General features: G+C 44.0%; 1 long non-coding RNA gene across 1 annotated transcript; it reads right to left on the bottom strand.

Moving 5' to 3' along the window:
• Positions 1-16,090: 16,090 nt before the first annotated feature.
• LOC133484457 (uncharacterized) lies at positions 16,091-21,164 on the bottom strand. Its single transcript, XR_009790402.1, has 3 exons — positions 20,730-21,164; positions 16,352-16,453; positions 16,091-16,220 (listed from the first exon to the last, which is right to left on the bottom strand). It is a non-coding gene; the product is annotated as an uncharacterized LOC133484457 (long non-coding RNA).
• Between the last annotated feature and the right edge of the window lie 292 nt (positions 21,165-21,456).

Raw genomic sequence — 21,456 nt, forward strand, 5'->3', positions numbered from 1 at the left:
CAGTTGGACGTGCAATCAAAAGTTCAGAGAAGGTGAACTGAAGTTCACCTGCAAAGGTTACAGTGCATTTTTGTTTCATCTTCAAATTGTCCCTGAAAGCCCAATATCGCTAACTTTTTGTGAGTAGCGTGAGAATTTCAAAGTGTCTTGGGAAGTGGGTCTGTAAGAGAAATAGCATGATGAAGTTGTTAAAGCAGCAGAACCGGCACGGCCTTCTGACAAAGAGTGCGAGAGCTCCCCGCTGGATTGTTCTCAACACGCCACTACTTTTGCCGACTTCCACACGGACGCTTAACCTGTCCGTGCCTTCAGGATAGATGGAGAACAGAACTCGAGGGGGGCAGGGGGGTGGGGATCAAGCCGATGCACATAATGGGAGCCGGGCCGTGTTCATATCCACCCGTTGTGCCGCCATCCTTTGGAACATCAAAACTCCGGCGACCGCGGGGAGTAGCTGGGTTTGCGCTCGCGGATGTGGATCGGCCACGGCTCAGAGACGACCCCTCGCTGGGATCCGTTCACGTGGACGGCTCTATCACCGGAGAATTTAGCCCTTCCCAACCTCCCCACCGCAAGCGCAGCGCTGGCAGCCATGATGCATAAATCACCGCACGCCGTGGGATGACATCACAGGACATTGGCAAGGCTATCTAAGCAGCGACGGAGATTGTTTATTGCAAGGTTAACACAGATAAATGGAGCTCAGCTTTGTTATGTCCCTACCCGTGAGTACCCCACCTGACTCGTGTCCTCGGTTTTTAAGCCCCCCTTTCTTCAATGTTTCTTAGCCTGCAATATGTTACCGTCAAACCTTTGTTTGCACCCGGTGCAGAAAAGTCAGATCTAAGACGATACCTGAAGAGCAATCCGGGGTAGGCCCATTTCACATGATCAATAAATCCCTGCAATTGTCAGCCACTGTCAACAGACACCGCTTGTATGATGCTAAACAAAGCTTGGTGATTTATTAGCAAGCGTGTAGGGAGTGAAGACAAACAGGCTTTCACCAAAGAGCAGCTGGAATCGTGTTCAGGGAAAAAAAGTGAAGAGCCAGACAAAGTGGCTGAGAAGCAGCGGTGGGTGAAAACGCCATGTTGCCACAGCCCAAGGGGACGTTTAGTTACTCGCTAAGTGTGGAAAGGCGTAAGGAAGAGGATTTGGAGCGTTGGTCCAACAACCCATCTGACTTCAGCCAACCACCACCGACTTTCTAACCATTTTGACTCACACCCAAGTGTACTAAAAGTCATTTTAAGATACTGTCAGTGCCTTCGTTAATGAATCGTTGTGCTGGACAGACAGCAGGTTTTTTTTGCAGTGCTCTAGCAGAAACATTTTGCCACAGATCTTCCTTAAAGTTTCAGAAATGACAGTCAACCAATTTGGTTTGTAGATGGGTGGCTTTTGAGCAGGGCAAGTACCCATGAAAGTTTGATGCTGATCCAAATAACCCAAAACATTTTCTCCACTGTTGGTCTGTTTACTCACCAGATACCTGAACTTTATCAGCCTGTGCCGATTGCATGTAGTATCACATCATCGCAACTGTCTGTGACTTAACAAAGTTGAGACGGAATCCTGCAATCAGAAAATTTGATTCGAGACGACGTCAGTCCCACTATCTGGTCCGACGGTAAATGTCTGGTTTTAAACTTCACAACAGTGTTCCAGCAACCCGCTACTCGCGTTCATACCCTCCAAAGCCGGGAAATGTGCAGTTTGCCTTTGTCCCCATATTCAATGTCAGTTCCTATTCACCCAGAATAGCCACTTATATAAACACTGGCTTTGACAGGTAGCGCGATTGGGGTAGTGACTATACCAACAACAGGTGTATGCAGAAGGCTTTGGTGCTAGGACTCTCTGGCTACCTTAGTGAAGTTCTGCCCTTTACTAACTGCAAGTCCAGATTCTTATTCTTCGAGCAACAAACCTTCTGATTGTGAACGATCTCTGATTCAAGAGGCAGGGGTCAGAGTCCACATAAGGCTAATAACGCTAACATTTGGACTGTCGCCACGTGAAGGAACACGTACAGTACTTTAATGTGAAAGAACAATTTAGCACAGCTCGTCTGCAAAGTGCTCTTATGAGGGGATGACTGACAAGGAGAAACTGATACGGGAGAGAAAATCTGGTTTTGCTTTTGCCGCTCGGCTCTTCTGGCCAGTGAAAAGCCAATAAATCCTACATCCAGAGCTATTAGATTGACAGAGCTGCGTGCCGTTTGATGTTCAGGCGCATGAGATCAGCCTCTGGACATTCCAGGGGCCAAATGCAGTTGAGCTGTCATCGACACGCCTACGTTTTTGGCCATCAGTGGCGTGCATGTCAATTATCCATGCCTCAGACCGTCATGCATCAGAGATAATTCTTATCTTTTCAACCTTTTCACCTGAGCCCAGACAGCGCGCGGCTGCAATATCTACATGGCGTGGAAACCGTCTATAGGATGCCTCGCTCGGCCTCTCGCGTTGTCATGGTCCTCGTTAAAAGACGAATCCATAGGAAATGCTCAAGATTTCTTCTTCAAGACGCAGCTAATTAATGGCTTGTTTTTCAGCAAAAGCGCAGAGTGAAAAGACAAAAAAAAAACATAAAAAAACCCCAAGATGTCTTGTCTCTCAATGCAAAGTCCAAATTGGACGGCGCTCATGATCGTAAATTACACTCTAAAGTACACCATAAAAGTTTCAGGCATCAGGGAAGCGGAAGGAGGGGGGGGGGGGGGGGGGGGGTAACCGTGTGACCTGTCGACCTCCACACCCTGAACCCCTGGCATAGGTCTTGGGCCTCTCCCTACAAAAAAATGATTTTTCGATGCTTTGTGGCCTTTTGGTTCACAAGCAAATGAAACTCTATCCAGGAGACTTTCGGACTGATTTTACAAAGCTTCAAAAATGTTTTCGTTTTTGCCTTCCTCAGTTTTTTGTGCAATGTCCAAATACGCTTTCCAGTGGTCTAACTTCGAACACATTCTAACACACAAAATGCAAAATGTGTTTTGTATTTTTTATGTTTACACTTTACAATTGGAGGTATTTTAAGTGGGAATTATCTTGAATGTTATTAGACAAAAAAAAAAAAAAAAAAAAAGACCCTGTACATTCACTCATGTTGACTTCAGCTGTTGTTGCTTTTCCAGGCTTCTGATTGGCCTAAATGTGTTTGAATCCACGGCGTGAACATATTTGATATTTTACGACCCCAGAAATTGGAAGTGTTTTTATTTTACATTTTTTTTAACCATCTGTCTACCTGTAGGCTTGGCCCTAGCGCTTACAAACGCTGTCATTCAATGGTCACTTCCTTATACCAATGGGAGGAAGACGCTTCTAAGGATGGATAGTCTTGGTGATTACAATTAAACAAACACCCCCAGGAAGTGCTTGCTGATTCTCATTATTTTCACATGAATGTTTTTTTTTTTTTCCTCCTTGCTGCCCACCTCTGCACACTGAGGATGGGGGCGAGGTCGTCGATGAGGGAGAGCCATGTTGACAAGATGGTGCTAAGTGGATATGAGTTATGGGCAGTTGGGCGATGTGTTTGTTTAACCATCTGGTAGCGACTCCCTCTGTTTTGTGATGGAGTGCCTGTGGAAGGAAGGAGTCCAGTTCCAGTATAGAAGCACGTATATGTGCACAAGGTCCGTTTGACTGGGTCAAAGCTATAAACGATAGCTGCTAACCCCAGTGATACAACTGTAATTGGTTTATCTCTCCACTCAAATGTTTGGTCTAAATCAGCCTAATTTTTTGCCTTACTTAAATTGCCTCCCAATTTGTGTGACGAGCAAGATTAGGGATGGGCATTTGAAAATCTACTGAACATTTCCTTCATTGATTTTACGATGAGAATGGTTTGAGACTGAGACACATGCTCCACTTGTTGTCGACGGAGTTCCGTTCATACGGCAGCAACGTAACGAACGAATTTGTACATATATAATGTCTATAATGAGCATACAGTGTGGCAAAATAGGCAAAATAATGTTGTATGTCAGGATAGTCGTAGACTGAGAAAGCCTGCATTTGGAATGTACAGTACGTACTGTACCGAATGAGGCACTTCTTGTTCAAGCGGTTGCTTGGAGTTGCTTTCAATAACATCCCGGCAAGTGTCACACACGACGTCATAAATGACTAAGAAGGTCTTCTTTCCTCTCGTAGCGGCCGAGACCACGTGGTCTTATTATTATTTTCTGCAAATCTTTTTGTGGTTCTCTATATAACAATTGGGACTTAAGGACTCTCCAAAGCCACATTTTACTGACATTACTGAACGGAAATCACACTTAGATTAAATATCGGTTGCTACAGCGACGTCATTTAAGGTTCCTCTGTACAAGCTGTAACATGCAGAGAGCGAGGGAGAGAAAGGCGGCGAGTTATCTTCGGCAAATCGACTCTGGCTGAGCGAGAGAGTGGATCGATAAAAATCATCAAGACGCAGGTTGAAAAATCTCGATTCGCGCCCGGGCAGCTCATTCCGTCTTTCACCTCCTCCGTCTGGGAGAAATGTCAGGAGAACAATAAATGTATAAAAAGGTCAGCAGCGTACTAACAGACCCTTCCGAGATTTCATTACGTGCGCTGCTGGCTGTGGCGACGGCGGCGCTCGGGCTGCCGTGTTGACATTTGGTTTGTTTTTACACCGTGTCGAGTCTCGCACGCTTGTAGCCCCTATTAATGTCACAGGCAAAGATCTCGGGGGGGCAGCGTGGTCGGGTTTGCGGCTACCGTGCGGGGGTAAAACGGCCAAACGGCGCTACGACTCTCGTGTCTGCCATCGACAATCCGATCAATAAGTGAGGAAAAGTCGTTCAAGTCGGAGGAAACCCTTTTGCTGATTCGAAAGACACAAATAAAAGTTTGGTTTGGATTTGTGTGTTTTTGCAAACCACATCAAATGTGATCATCCATCCATCCATCCATCCATCCATCCATCCATTTTCTGTACCGCTTCTCCTCACTAGGGTCGCGGGCGCGCTGGAGCCTATCCCAGCTATCTTCGGCGAGAGGCGGGTTACAACCCTGAACTGGTCGCCAGCCAATCGCAGGGCACATAGAAACAAACAACCATTCGCACTCAATTCACACCTACGGGCAATTTAGAGTCTTCAATCAACCTACCACGCATGTTTTTGGGGATGTGAGAGGAAACCGGAGTGCCCGGAGATAACCCACGCGGGCACGGGGAGAACATGCACCGTGCCGCCAAATGTGATTATAAATAGCAAAATACATATTTTTTCCCATCATTTCTTTCTTTCTTTTTTTTGAACCTTCCGTCTTTACAAGGACAGCGCAATCTCGTCTACTTGATATATAATTCCAAATGTGGAACGAGAGGGCGAGTCTACAATAAGCTGCTTGCATTTAAAGAGGGGAACGCTAACAAATCAGACGACTTCACATGAATAGATCCACGTGCGTGAAGGGAGAAATACAATTCATCACCTCGGCCATATGAAGACATCAAACTGGGAAAATCGGGGTCTGAAACCTGCTCGCTTTGTGTCGGCGGCTTTTGTGAGACATCAAAAAAGAAAGAACGGCAAAGATGATGTACTCATCCGATCCCTTTGAGGTGGTCACACCTCGTAAATTACGATCAAGTTATGTTTTCACATGAAATCCCACTGTTTTAGTTCTACGATCCGTTACCCAAAAGATCTGAGGTTGCGCTTGGTCAGGCGGCCACGGCGGCGCAGGTTAATAAAGTTTGGGCTGCGGTGTGTAAATTGTCAATTTGCCTCGGCTGGCCGCTCGAGGGGGGAAAGGGAACGCCGGCCGGGCGATTCAATTGACACTCCTTGCGGGGTCAAAGGTTAATGAATGATTATTTCTGCCTCCCAGCAGGCGTTGCCCGCTCTCCCGTGGCCGGCCCGCTGAAGGAAAGTCAATTTAGGCCCAGATAAATCCCAAGGAGATCATTTGCTGTGATTTAATCAGCGCTGAGCTGATTGCGGCCGACGAGGAAAACATAACCAAGAGGAATTGGTTTATTGATCTCCTTGATCGCAGCGCTTAGTCGCTGAAGGTTTAGTGGGTGTTAATCTATAGAAAGCTGTTTAATGGCCAGCGATTACGGCGCTTTATGAGTCGACCTCTGGCGAGTGTGAAGCATAAAGACCGAGACGGGCGCTCGGTGGAGCGCAGACCTCCGCCAAGGTGGAGAAATTGCGGTCTGAATATCAACACAAAGGATTCGAGTTCTATTCGTTTTAGCACGTTGACTTGTGCCATCATTCATAAAACAACTGCAAATTTTGGGAAGCAATGAACTAGTTTGCAGAGTGACAAAAAAAAAAAAAAAAAAAAGTCACCACGAAGCACAAGAAGGCAAAGTCGGTTAGTACTATAATTACCGATTTTACGGAACTAACAATGTTGACTTGCGAGAAAGAAACAAGAATCGAGCGTTCTGCATGGATGCTGTGACTATTCGCGCACTGAAGCACAGTTCCTGAACAGAAGCAATAATTATTGCAAAATCTCGTTCGGAAACCGATTTGTTCACTGTAAATATTCACCGTAATTGTGACTTTCCGACTTCATTCGCGTAGGTTAGTGATGCGGAGCGGCGCATTCCGACTTCCGGTTACGTCGCTGTCACGGGAACGGCACATCATCGTGAACCGCGGATCCGCTGCTATGTGGTGGCTCATCCTACTGCCTTTCACGCAGATGCCGCGGGTTCGATTCCTGCCCTAAATTAACCAGCCATGGATAAAAATTGGGTGGGTTGCGTCATGAAGGGCATCCGATGTAAAAACTGTGGCATATACTGTATGCGACATTACTAACTCACTCACGAACACGCACTGGCGCAGAAAACACGATACGTTTACAGGACCTGTATTCAAATAAGTGGATTAGTAGTTTATAGTGTTGTCGTGGCATTGACGCCAGCTTTGAAACACATTATTGGCGTAAATGTGTCTGTTCGCGTGACCCCAACCCCGACGACTCCCGCTGACTCTTGACCCGAAAACCCCCGGCTCTCTGAGCCAAATGAGAGGAGAGACAGAGTTCAGCTTGGATTTGATTTCACTCGGGGACCAGGTGTGGGCTTTGTACTCGGCCACGCCGTCCACGGCGCCGTTATTTACGTCCGGCGTTAGCAGGCGCCGTGACAACAGAAGTGCCGTAGCCTAAATCACATGAAGTCAACTCCATTCAACTTTACGTGAATGTTTTTTTGGTTTTTTTTCCAAAGTAGCCATGTACTTCATGATGTCACAGATGACAGGCTCTTTAGACTAGATGTTCAACAATAACAAATAATGTGATGTGGATGTGATGTGTACTGTATGTGAACTTATACAGCGCAAGTGCATTTCCTCGTATACAGTAAAGGCCTTGCTATTCGCAAGTGATAGCGACTGAGCCCTGTCACAAATAACGTCCCATCTGAAAAGGTTTACGTCTATAATAATAGTTTCAACCACAAACTATGATCCTAAAACACCTTAATATATACTTTCAATTTAACAGTACCCGTAAAAAATAAATGGCTTTCCGATGTTTTTTTTTTATTTTGAAAAAAATACAACAGAAGAGCATGTGTACATGCACATACAGTGAAGACTCTCCGTGACTTCCATTAACAACCCAGACTATACTTCCACCCCAACATACAAAAGATGCGACAACATGTCAGAATATACTGGAACACCGCCACATAAAGTAAAGATCATCTTTCATACTGGGCAGAGAGACTCCACGCGTAACTGATTGTCGGTAGGTGCTGCTGTTTGGGTTAGCAAGGATTTCAAATGGCTCAGCGGTTAAGAGTTCAACAGTACCCGCGTTAACTGAGGGAGTTACAGGTTTTTTTTTCTCAGTTTTTTTTCTTTGTAAATGATCGATCAAACTGCTGTGAAATGAGACCTGTTACTCACCTGTGTGCGTTTGAATTTTTGCTGCCAATGCAACTTTGTTGGCATTGTTGGTCTATTAGATGTGTTTGCACGGGACCTAATCTCTGCTCAATGAAGGGTTGCAAATTTCCGGGAATTTCCAAAGTCGATGGTAATATATGGGAATAGAATGATTTCATGCGAGTACAGTGGTACCTTGATTTAATCCACAGCCGCTAGAGTGAAGTGGGGGAAAAAAAGGAGCAATAAAAGTACTGTAAGTAGAGCTATCTATCTTGCAAGGATGTCTGCTTATGACAAAACAAAATGTTTATATTTATGCGTGAATATAATACTTTTCCATTACCATCGATTCCCATGGAAAGTTTCCAATTTGGAATATTTCCAAAACTCCCCATTTTAACTTCCCATGGAAATGTACACTTTACATTCATTTTTTTCAAGCGTTGCCTTATCAGTGTGGTTGAGCCGTTGTACCTTACTCCCGTTTTATGTGGTCGACCCGATGATAAGCGACGCCCGCATCTGCTTATTAAATCACCTGATGAGATCAGTGGATCGTGGCGCGAGCCCAAATGGCGGCTCGGGGCTTCATTTCTCACGCCGGCGCTGGACAGTTGTCCTGTGGGTTAATGGTTCGCCGAAGAGCCGAATCAGAGCCAGATGAAAGCCACCAAAAGGGCCCTCATTTTTTCCCATTAATCATCCTTGTTTTCTTTGCGCTGATCTTTTCACCCTGATTTTAAGTACCTGTCCCTTTTCCAGAAGGGGACCAACTGGAGGCCTGCCTGATACGCGCAGCCCCCCCTCGTCCCCTCGTCCCCTCGTCCCGAGTAGTCCCAGGAGCGCAGAATCGGGCCCCCGGGTTTAATGGCTTTTGTAATGGCAAATTATACCGTGTTACAAGGGTAAGATTAATTGAAGGGCGCTCGCTGGCTGTTGCACGGACTGCGGTGTAACACGAGAGATTGGTGACGTACTAAAAAACTGAGGCGGCTGTCTGGTCAGGCGAAGGCATCCAAGACTCCTGACCTCTCGTGACGTTTAACCAATGGTCGTGTTTTGGTTACCCCGAGGGGACCGTCTGACTCGGGGGTGTGGGGAAATCATCATCATTTGTAAAATTAACCAATTGTTTTGTCAGATTTTTCAACACCGCCATCATTCCTGCGCTAATAGATCGTTGAGAGGCTGTGAACTTACTTCCCTCTGAGAGCGTGGACACTTGCTGGTCTGAAAACAGAAAGATCCAAACTCAACGATGTTACGGGCAGACAAGAGAATGGAATATGGGCAAAAACAATTACAGCTTGAAGACTTGGATTTAAACACACTTCCTAAAGTAAGAGGCTGAAACTAGACTGAACACTACATTCATACAAGACATTATTGAACAAACTTTATGTGGCAGCACCCAGGAAAATATACCATATGTCCTCAAATAGTGGAGTTTATTTAATCAGGGACACATTTTTATGATATTGAAAATTGCTACGCTTCAAGATTGAAAGTCTGGATGTTTTTTCTTTTTATAGAATTGAAAATAGTGAAAATAGTTTGGTCGGATACATGCGAGTTAGCCTACTTTGTTAAAAATGAAGTGCTGAAATGCTTCGGTGCAGAAGGAACTGGTCAGTCATGAAGGTGAGTGTGTGCCGATTTATTTCCGCCTATTAAACTGCTTAGTCAGCTCGTCGATAAGCCTGACCCACCGAAATACTTTTGAGTGATGGGAAGACCATCGATCTCGTGCTAAGCTAATGAGGTGTCTCCAACTAAAAGATAAAAGTAAGGTCTCACCCTTTTCATGGCAGGCTGTTGGAACGTGGCAAAATGTATCTGCTCAAATCTGCGGCCCACGTGGATCAAATGTGCATTTTTGCGATTTTGAGAGAAAGAGGGGAGCGTCTCAGTGACTTTTTGCCTCCGAACAACATTTGACCTCTCCTAAGAATGCGGTGGAACAGGAGGAGGAAGAAAAAAACCCTCGAAAGAAATGCAAGCGAAATGGGAGGCCGAACACCCCGCTCATATCTCATCTCTATTAACTGGTTTACGGGTGACCCCGGGATCCTCATAAAAGTTTACGCGGAGATTTCAGTGAGAAATCTCTTTTAAAGAATGAAAGAAATTGGTTGCTTTATGGCTAGCCTTCAGAATTTTACGGCATGTTTTACTTAAGTTCTCTTTTTTTAACAGACCCTGGTTCTAATTAGTGAAGGAGCAGAGCCGGAGGCGGCTGAAGCGAGCACCTCTCAGTGCTCTCTGGCTAAAACGACAGCGGAAAAGAATGAAGGGGGCACTTAAATAATGGCTCATCTTCGAGGACGCCTTCGGGTCGAGCGTACAGTCGATGAGGTCCCGAGGTCGGACGTCGCCTTGTTCTGCAGCGACAATGTGGGAAAGTCGAGGCAGAGAAAACTGATCTGCTCTTGCTCTATTAAGTGGATGTTTGGCAGAGTTCGATGTGGAAGTCGCTCGAGCTTAATTTGCAATTAACCTCTGATTTTTCCAAGCACTTTGTCTGTGGGGACAGGGAAGTTTTGCGAGGATTAGCGTGGAATTTGTGGTTCTTGACAAGTGATGTTAGTGCTCACAGCTATTAGCCGGAGGAATGCGTTTTTAGAAGATAGACGTCTTGTCACGAGCACAAGGTGGCATGGCCATAGCTACAAAAACGCAGTAATATCATAGCTACTAGGCGTTGAACGACTTCATACTTTTCGTAGTCACCGCGAAGGTGATGATAGTCGAGTTGACGTCGATTGAATCGATAATGTCGTGGATATTTGTTTTCATTTTTCAACTTGATGTGTGCGCTTTTTGTCTCCAAACACAAGCTTGCTTACTCAGTTTTGCCCCTCCCTAATTCATCTTGTCCTCTCCAGGGAAGTTTTGTTGTGTTTTGTTATGTGCATTTTCCGGTCCTTTTCAGTAGCATGACATACGTCGGTGCTAATGTAAAGTGGAGGCTCAACATACAGTAGGCTGACGAACGATTCTAATGCTCATACTAGCTATCAGCATGAGGTCCGAAGAAGAAGAAGAAGAAGAAGAAGAAGAAAACCTCATACTTAGCATAGCGACGTTTCCACTAAGCAGTACAGTTCAGATCGGTTCGACGCCGTGTGGTTTGGATCGCTGTTTGTAGGCCGCTTCTGAAAATACAATCACATTACAGCTACACAACAACATGAAATAGCCACTCATTTAAATGAAATGAAGTACATAATTATGCATGCAAACCTACATAAATAAGCAACATAAACAACGTAAATGTTCACTTGCTATCACAATCCTCTTGCGACTGTCCTAATGACTGATCCTCTGAAACAAAGAAAGCTCAGATTAAAAGGCTTTGAAATTCATTCATTACATTTCTATCTACCATCCAACTACGGGGCCTGGCATTTATCATCTTACAATGAATTGTTCGAAACTGCCTATCAATGGGAATCAATCAATAGGTAGCTATAGCATAGGCAAGGATTTGCTGCTGTCAGTGTTTAAGCAGGAATCTGAAAAATATTGCAAGCTCTGTTCAACATTAGATCAAGGTTAGTCTGTCATCACCTTTACGCGGGTCGTAATTTATAGTGGAAACTTTCGTTTAGGAATTCCCCAAATGACAGATTGATAGCTGAAATTAATTGACGTCGGTTGTAAATCGTTGTTGCTTTGCCAGCACGCTGGCCGCTAACGTTCCGGTCAACGGGGCGCTTTGGATCAAGCGGCAGCTTACGTGGGACTCGCAGCCAAGGCCTCCTCTCTCCTGCCATCAGGCAGGAATTGCATTTCTCTCTGCAGTCCAGTTTGGATTTGGCGATAAACGGGAAAAGGCCTGGCAGAGCTCTGGACTGCGAGCCCGGCGGACGAGCCAGAATCAACGGGTGGGGAGCAGGAAGGAGCTCGGGCTGGGTACAATTTGCTTGAAAATTAGAACAACTTGAAAATCAACCGGCGTCACTGAACGGATTGTGAATCAAGAATTGGCAAATAATTGAGCATAATTATCCCAAGTTTCATTCCAAGAAATGCAGTGGTGCGCAGCGCCGAATGTTTCCAGCCTAATTTGAAGACGAAATGAAGTAGTGTGCTTCGAAGAGCCTAAGTGACGATTGTATGTGACATGTTGTGCAGGGGCCGATCTGCAGCCTGATGAGTCAGCTGCTCTGCTGCCTATTAAAGTCGCTGCAGACAGGAAACAACCACTGTGTTATGGATGTCGTTCCTTCCCAAAGCCTGGCCCAGAGGCACACAGGACATACGCAGGTGCGTGCGTGCGTGTGTGCATGGTTTGAAGTACCACTAACTTGGATCTGTAGCTACATAAACTATCAGCGATTTTCCATGTTACTTATTTTACAGAAAGATCACACAAAAGTGGAAATTGAATCTAATGGTAAAGCTGGACTTGATCAACCTTGGCGTTTTACACAGAATTCAAGAGAAGGCAGGCTAATGCCTCATTTTTTTTCACAATCTGCTTCTTTTTGTGATATTTCTTGCTACCATTTAGCGCTCAAAATGAAATTTCTTTGCTGGCAACGCAAGACAAAAAAAATAAGATGCCTCATATCTAAAAAAAAAACCAAAAACCTTGCAAATCGGGTCACTTTTAAGTCAAAGCACAACGGTTATATCGCTTCCCATAGCCGCAATCGGGTAATTAGTTTCACTTCATTTTAATGAACTGCTTCAAGGCGCGATTAATTACCATTCGATTTATCTGCTATTATGCCCATTTGTAGAGTACATGCAAGAAGAAAAAAAAATGGAAGGGGGGGGGGGGGGGGGGGAATGACTAGATAAGAAAGAACAAGTGTGTCTATCAGGGGTGGGTTGGATGGGGGTTAAAAGAAAAAAAAAATCAAGTGTAAAAAGAGGATCCAGGGAATACAGGAAGCAGCGAGGGGCCAAGCGAGGTTTTCTGGCTTTATCACATCGTAATAAGTCTTCCATCTTGCGCCGGCGAGCAGAAGAGCGCCGAGACATAATTATATCCCCTCCGTGGGCCGTCTCCCTGTATTAGCGTCTCCTCTAGTTCACTGGCTGCGACAGAGACAAATGAGAGAGTTTTTCCAGCGGATCATTCTCATCCGTTACTGCCAGTTCCGTGTGATGGATCGCCGGCGCCAAAGCGGGCCAATAGATCACGGCGTAAAAGAGACTCGCTAGCCTGGCCCAGCTTCACAGATCATCACCCGTCTAATGCACACTTGGGTTAAGAGTCAAATCCCCTTAGTGTGGCTGTGCCCGGCTTGCGCACCCCCACCACCCCTCCTCCACGCGCTGCATCCTCCGTCCCGTCCTCCCCTTTGCTCACTTTCCCCTCGCCACGGCGTGTCGATTAAGCTGAAATAAATGGCTTGCAAGTGTTCCGCTGACCCGCGTAAAGTGTGTGAGAATATGGCCTGGTGTAATTAGCCCAACTCGAATGAAGTCCATTAGATGAAGCCATCATGTGTTTACCACGAAATGACACCTCCAGGTTCTCAATTTGCATATTGGCGCCGCTTCCGAAAGCATTAGTTCATTCCCGCGGATGGTGCTTAATAGGATGCGGACTCATCAAAATTATTTATATGATTAAGAGGAAAAACAGTATTGTATATTTAATTAATGTATTGACAGTATTTATATGAACACATTCAGCACAATCAATAAAACAACTACTAACAATGGAAGCTATAATGGATATATAAAGTCTACACACCCCGAATGAAAGGGTGGGGTTTTGTGGTATACAAAAACGAGACTAAGATAAATAATTTTAGATTTTTTTTCTCCACTCTTTATTAACTTATAACCTGTACAACTCAATTGAAACAAATATGAGAGGGGATGTAAAAAAAAAAAAAAACAGTTGCGATAACGTGGTTGCGTAAGTGCACACACCCTCTTATAAATGGTGATGTGGCTGTGTTCGGAATTTAGCAATCACATTCAAACTCTTGTTAAATGAGGGTCAGCACACACCTGCCACCATTTCAAGTGCCTCTGATTAACCCCAAGTTACTAAAGGTGGGAGCATACGTACAATTCTCCCAAGGACTCAAATAAATGCCCCTCAAAATTCAAAACACTTTGGGTGGAATTGATGACAGCGAAGGTAACTTTTTTCTAGATATATAAATAAAGGGGGGGGGGGGGGGGGTCTGCAGAAAATATGGCACTTTTTCTTTACCCAGGGCAAAAGGGCTAGTGCTTGAGCATCACTTGGGGTCTATGTGTGCACGTGCCTGTTGTGCTGTAATATAAAATTATTCAAATTGGATTTTTTTTCACATATTTATATGCACACTTGCTCCATGTGCAAATACAAAAAGGTAGCAAAAAAAGTTTGATTCATGGACTTAAAAAAAAAAAAAGCCTAATTGGATGGGATAATCGCTACACGAATGTACAGTAGCTCAATTTACTGCTGAAGTCATGTTGCACTTCTTTGGTAGTGTTAATGATCCACAGATTTTTCACATATTCATATGTGCATTAGCTTCAGCTTCATGTGGAAATGCAAAAAGGTAAAAAACGAATATTTAATACATATCCAACGTCTTAGTTATCTTACAAGTTTGTGATGTTTGATATTTGTGTGCTTTACAAATGCAGTTTGAGTAACGGTCTTTTTTTTTGGGAATGTTCTGAACTCCTCTTTCCAGGCCTTAGCGTGGAAATTGTTCAACTTCTCATAGCTAACATCCCGCTCCACTTCTTTAGACAGCAAATTTCAAAGCAGTCCACTCCATTTTGCCTTCAATGCTTCACGACTTGATTATTTAACCAATAAATTCCACACAATCGTCAAAATCCTGAATCAACCATTTTATTATTATTAGAACCATACCTAAATTTATAACAAAAGACCTCTATGCCAGAGGGAATAAAAACAGAACGTGTTTGTGGAGAAGTGAACAAACACCCCTAAATAGACCTGATAAGTCTGCTGTAACATGAAAGTGTTATTAGCACTGCTGCACAACATTACAGATTTCAATTAATTGTGATGGGCACAGATGTTGGTTGCGTCACTCGGAGGCAGGCTTGTTTTAATGTAAATTGAAGCGGTTAGACGAGGAGGGGAATGCTCGTGAACTGAAATAGACACGCTGACGTACGTATAAGCTTCCAGAGCTGAGACAATTAGGCTGGCTTTACGCTACGTGACTCAACTGACAGTTTGGGATTTTTTTGTTTGGTTTGTTTTGCTCTCAAGTCGCGCAATTGGGATATGTGTCATGGTAACATAAAGAGAAAGAAAAATACATTGAATTGGATATCCTCAGACCGAAATCGGATATAAATCGGATAGTTGACAATGTAAATGCGCAGATTGGAACAACCATATTAATGCCAGCCATCAAAACACACCAAACCACACATCCTAAAAACATTGATTTGAAAAACACAAAAAAACACCCCCTGGGAGTCATAACTATGGTGAAAGACCATTGAATATGATACACCAGAGGTATACAGACCATTAAATAAGGATAATAATTGCAGGTGGCGTAATGGATTACAGTGTATGTAAAGGCTACCCAAACACCACACCCATGGTGAAGAAAAACACATAAGGCACATCAAATCAAATCAAAAATCCATAAATCTTGCCCAGTTACATTAAGGGTGCACGGCCCGTTAGGCGTGTGACTGAACCATGAAAATTCCGATTTTTTTAACTCCTGGGATATATGCGCCATGGGAGCGTAAATGGAACCCATGGACTCGGATATGCTTACAATCAGGTCTCTTCCAAACAGATCAAAATCTGATATGTATCCGAACTCTGCCAACACGGGTGCAGCATAAACGCACAGATCGGATATACCCAGTCAACGACAGCTTAACGTCATCGAAATACACCGATGGCTGACGTATAGACACGCAAGTCTGCTCAAACAACAACAACACCCGCTGAAAAACGAAACTATGTAGACCATTAAATATGGCCTGGATATGGAGGTGTGTCCATCATTAAATAAGCGAAATAGGTTATTTCTTTGCTTTACTTCTTTACTTTCTTTACAGGTTATTTCCAACTCACTCATACATCCACTTAGTCCTGAGGTGTAAATCCAGCCGTGGGGTGATAAATATTTCCAGAACTGCTTTTCAAAGGAAAACAATTCTCTATGTTGACTAATTAGAGCCCAGATGCTTACACTGTGCACCAGCAAAACAGATGTTGCAATGCCAGGCCGGGGGATGAGACAGAAATGTCAACTGTTGCCGTCGGGTTCCTGACGAGAGCCCAGAGAGCTCGCCGGGGTCAGAGTCCACGTGCCCCCCCTCGTCCAAACAGGATGTGCTTAAAGAAGGATGAGGACTTCTGTAAACCAGAGCAGAACGTGTCAAAGGACTCATTTTTCTTCGGGGGGTTATACTCTCCACGGATGCGTGGGAACCAAGGCTGTCGCGATGACAGCTAACGTGGCGACGGCCGCCGCGATGAAGTCACACCATTGTTTGCGGCGATCCGTGGCCTAAACGGTGGCGACCCCGCCGGCACACGCTTCCTACGATGACTTTGATGCATGAAAGTGTGAAGAACAAACAGCTTCCCTGTCGGATGCGGGGAGAAAAAACAGCATCTGTAGAATGGCTTTAATGAGACAGTCGCCATTTTGGCAGTTCGCAGGATTCGGTAGAATATTATTAACCAATCTGGTATGCGCACAACCTAACCTTCCGCAGTTGGTGAAACTGGTTTAATTCAGCACTTCGTCCCGGTTCGGGTGAATGGCGAAGGAGACTGGATCAAAGCAACCATAGGAACTTAAAAAAAATCTACAATGTCTTTTGTTTAACACAAGATGTCACAATAGAGCTACCAAAGTAAAATGTATGATATTTAGGCTGTGTTCGTGTTTACAAATATTGAAACTAATACATTTTGGAGCTTTGCAGAACATAAACATGGATGCATACAACATTGTAGAGTGACCTGTCAACAGTTAATAGTCTGCAGCTTCTAGAGCATTCTGCGGAAATGAGAGCGTCTTCATCTTGAAGACTCATTCCCCTATTCTCACATTTAGTTAAACCCCACCTAAAGGAGTATGGAACTAGTCTCTCGCCCTGCCTCGACCCCTGACATCTGGATTTTGGCCTGTTTGACTGCCGCTTCTCCTCTCTCGCTTCTACACCAGGGGATGTCGTTGATTTTTGTGAACTGTGGGCCTGTGAAATCCTTTGAGACTTTTGTTGTTGACTTGACTATGGTGTCTTTTCCTGTGGGGAAAAGGGAGCCATCTTTTTGAGGGAGGTGTTTATTTTTCTTTCGTGGACGATGCACGCGGCGTTGACTAATTGGGGGACGGCGTCTACGAAGCTCGCCGTCCACTATTTGAGTTCACATTTGTGTTGAACGCTTTCCATCCTGATGTCTTCTTCGTGCCCCATCTCCTTGCGACACCTTGACGAGCGGCAGGAGTCCCAACAACAGGTGCGCAGCAATGTAATCAGGTCACAGGCCTTCCGAATTTGGCTCGCTAAAGACCGGGCGCCACGAGAACCGCGACGAGCCCTTGTACTAAAATGCTGTGATTTATCACCTCTGCCAGAGCTCAGCCACGGCTGCGTAGAGAACAGCCGCGAGGGTTAGGGTGTTGACAATAACTCCATCCAACTGTGTCCACAAAATGACATCGTGCAGTGCTCTTCTTAAGACTTAATTACAGTCAAACCTAGAAGTGTCGGATGATTCAAAGAAAAATCTGCAATATAGCGGCACGGAGATAGGTAAACTGCGATGCAGCAAGGGATTACTGCAGAAGCCTAGATTTTTAATGAAAGTGCAGCATTGATAATGTGTCCTCTTTTTCTATAAAAAGAAGTATTTAGACAAGTGCAACAGTAACAGTTTGAACAGTGTGGATTATTGTGCTATGAAAAGACAAATGGCATTTGTTTCAAACGAGTTAACAATTTTGACTGATTTCCAAAACCACACCACAAGCCATGACGTCCGCGAGCCAGAAGCTGAGCTGCGCTGTAGCTGTAAACCATGGACCCTGGAGTTTTCCGGAGAATGTCATGGAAATCTTTTTGGATACAGTAGCACACTTTAAATAGGAAAATACTTTCCGTATTAGATGTGTCATTCCCAGTGACAGGTGCGCACTGCTCTAACATGTTACACTTTTCAGATTCTGTATGAAATAAATCCAATAAAAGTAATTTAATCAGAATACTGTGTTTATGACTGAACACACACATGGAGGTCCAATTAAGTTATACTCTTTTACTCTAATTCAAAGGTGTTTTTTAACCAGACATTCAATAGGCGATATCACACAAAAACATTCCCCCAAAAGACCAGTTTTTTCAGACAAAAACTCAACCTCTTCAGAACACATCATCTGATTTTCAAAATTCTTTGTGCATTGTACTCAGGTTGTTGACAGACTGTCATTTAGGGCGAATCTTTTCACGTTGCAATTAAAAAGCCTCAATATGGTGGGAGTGCGAACAATGAACTGCGATATAGGGGGGAACAACGTACCCCACTTTAATGTGTCATTCAACATATGGTGTACCTGGTACACAATGCACATTGGCTGCTCGAATGATGATGCTTCAGCCACAAAGTCACATCGAAACATGCACTGCACACAAACACACGCGGACATAAACACACACCTGGCCAACCCCTGTAGCCTCCTCATGTCAGCTATCCTCCCATCAGAAGGAGCTGGAAGCGTGTGTGTTGGAGTGTTACTTGCCAACCAAATCACTTCTAAAGCTGTCACCACAGAAAACAGCCCCCCCACCCCCTCAAAAAAAAAAAAAAAAAAAAAAAAAAACGCTGCCACCCTTGCCCCCGTCCACTCCCTCACTCCCACAACGGCTGTCATCGCCCAGAACAAGATGTCGTGTCAAAGCGGGAAAATTACACAATAACGAGGCCCGCTTGAGATTAGGCTAATGAGAAAATCAAAACACAATTTAATTCTTGTCAGTGGCGAAGGCGTCTTTAAATTACCTCTGCTAGTCGCATGCTGATTATGAGAAGTGTGCCAGTCAGTCAGAACGCTGCCCCGTACAAACAGCCCGTGGGCTTTTTAGACCCCCCCCCCCCCCCCCCCCCCCCACACACACACATATATATATATACAACATATATAACTATGTTGTTACATCATCCTCCCAAACTCCCAAAGACGACGAGTGCTGCAATAAATTAATAAAAGGTGACTAAGCAATGTAATAGACGGATATTAATTTGCAGGAAAATTATTTCTCCAATGAAGCATTTCAGCAGTGGTGAAACTGGTGGCCCAGGAGCCAGATCTGGCTTGCCACATAATTTTATGTGGCCCATGAAAGCAAATCATGCCGTGCGTGTTTCGTGTTTATCAAAATTGCTAAATATATTCTATTACAATAAGTTATAACGTTGAGATATTGCAAGCATTTTTTGTTATCAACACCCTTTTGAAAAGAAATATAATACTTAAAAAAATTGTTTTTTTTAGGCTTCTGATTTCAAAATTAGATATCATAACTACGATGCGGCCCGTGACAGAAATGCGTTTTGACACCCCTGCATTACAGAAATATGTCTGTGTAGAGTCTCATTATCATTACAGCAAATGAGTTTGACAAAACGGGTCTACTAAAATGTATCTAAACCCCTTACTTAAAATCAAAGAATTTAGATGGTCTGGAACTCATAGTTAACAACTTATACCGTCAGCTACAATTCTTCACCCTTGATGAAACAACCCACAACATACCAATTACAAGACCAAAGCAACTCAAAATAATATCTAGAAAAGCACACTGTTGCGGCAATATCGCACTGTAGCTGTGTTTTGTGGAAAGCACAATGCCTCATCTCCTGTTACGGCTCTGATGCGGCCATTTTGCGACTAAAATTCAAAACCTTTGACCACGTCCCCGAATTGGACAAATCTTCCAATTCTCTTCCCCAAGAGCATTTCACATTTCATGTTTGTGATGGTAATTAACTGGAAAAATATACACTACAGCATGTACTGATTCGGCCGCTATTCCCAAACAACCTGCCAACATATGGCATCAAATGTTACATTTCTCCAGTCGCCCCTGAGAGGAAGAGGAGGAGGAAGGAAAACGGGGTTCGGGTTGCCTGGCGACGGCTCCGTGCCGCATCTAGGGCTCGCTGTCAATTGGTTCTGCCAACGTTGCGGACCTATCGGGTTCCGTGGCGCTCTCAGCTGCTCACAAATGAGGACAAGAGAGGAATCTTAATTAATTAGGCCGCTTTTTGTCATTTGCTCAAGGACATGTCAGCGGCGTCAGGCAGCAGCTGGCTGCTACGTGCTTCTGTAAACCAGAGCGGATATGTTTTGCACACTATTACGATTACATTAGCGGTATGGACAAACATCGATAAATCGGTGAATTGGTTGATAGTGTGGAACTGGTTCCTGATTAATTGCATTAATTGACTAATTGACTACAACCAGCAGTGATGCTGTTGTGTCATTCTCAACAAGCTCGCTATCTAAAGATGCACTTGCCCTGGAAAATGTATAGGGGGATGCCCCCACTAGGTTAATGACCATCCCCCCCCCCCCCCAACCCCTTTCCACATTATTGCTTTAAAGATAATTTTAAAAAATCAGAAAATAGTCAATATATTTTAAGTGTTATTATCCATTTAACTAGTAGTGTAATCTAATGTTTGACTTTTAAAAATGGCGCCATTTTAATGGGAACAACCAGTACAGGCACACAGTATTAACTTAAAAGTAATTCTAAGAAAAAACAAAAAAACAAAAAAAAAAAACCACAGTTGATCAAACATCAAACCTTTTACTGTATGTAAGTGTATGAAATGTTTTCAACTCACAGAATGCGTAGATTGGTGGTGGACAATCCTTGAGCTTCTTTGCTGAAGAAGAGTTGAATTACGTGGCATCATTTAAAGCGTCTTAGTTCCAACAACAACAAAAAGTCTTTTGAACGCCGTAGAGGCTAATGCGGACAAACCACTTGGCCGTGGTTCTACTTTCTCATTAAGTACAACTGCATATTCTTACGCCCACTGTAGGTTAAAAAAACAACAACATCTAAAACACAGGCTAGCTTGCGCTGCTAGCTACAGGTGTTGATAGCTAGGTCTGAAAACTACTAGTTGACTCTTAGGATTCAGTCAAATAATGTTAAAATGTTGACAGCACGGTGTGTCTTTGACATATTTTAGCCGTGGTATGACTAACTTAAAATACATGTGGTCACAACGTTAGCGAGTTTCTGGTTTAATTGTCAATTCTTTATAAGAATGTATAGCCTTGGCTTGTACTGTTGAATGTTGTTCAGGCAGATTCTCACCTGGCAACACACCGGAGCTGAAACCTGATTGGCTGAAAAAATTCACACTTAAATATACTGGACAGGAAGTGGCGCAGGCAATACAAACTGTGCATGCGCGCAACAGCCAGCATCTTGTTTTTGGTATTCAGAATGTAGTGAAGGAAGATTAATTATTGGTCCATTATCAACAGTTAAATATAGATACGTATATGGAAAAGTATTTTCTGTGCTCATTCTTATTTATTTACCCTCATAGAATCAGA

Source organism: Phyllopteryx taeniolatus, chromosome 10 (genome assembly GCF_024500385.1).
Source record: "Phyllopteryx taeniolatus isolate TA_2022b chromosome 10, UOR_Ptae_1.2, whole genome shotgun sequence".
In the NCBI taxonomy this organism is placed as follows: domain Eukaryota; kingdom Metazoa; phylum Chordata; class Actinopteri; order Syngnathiformes; family Syngnathidae; genus Phyllopteryx; species Phyllopteryx taeniolatus.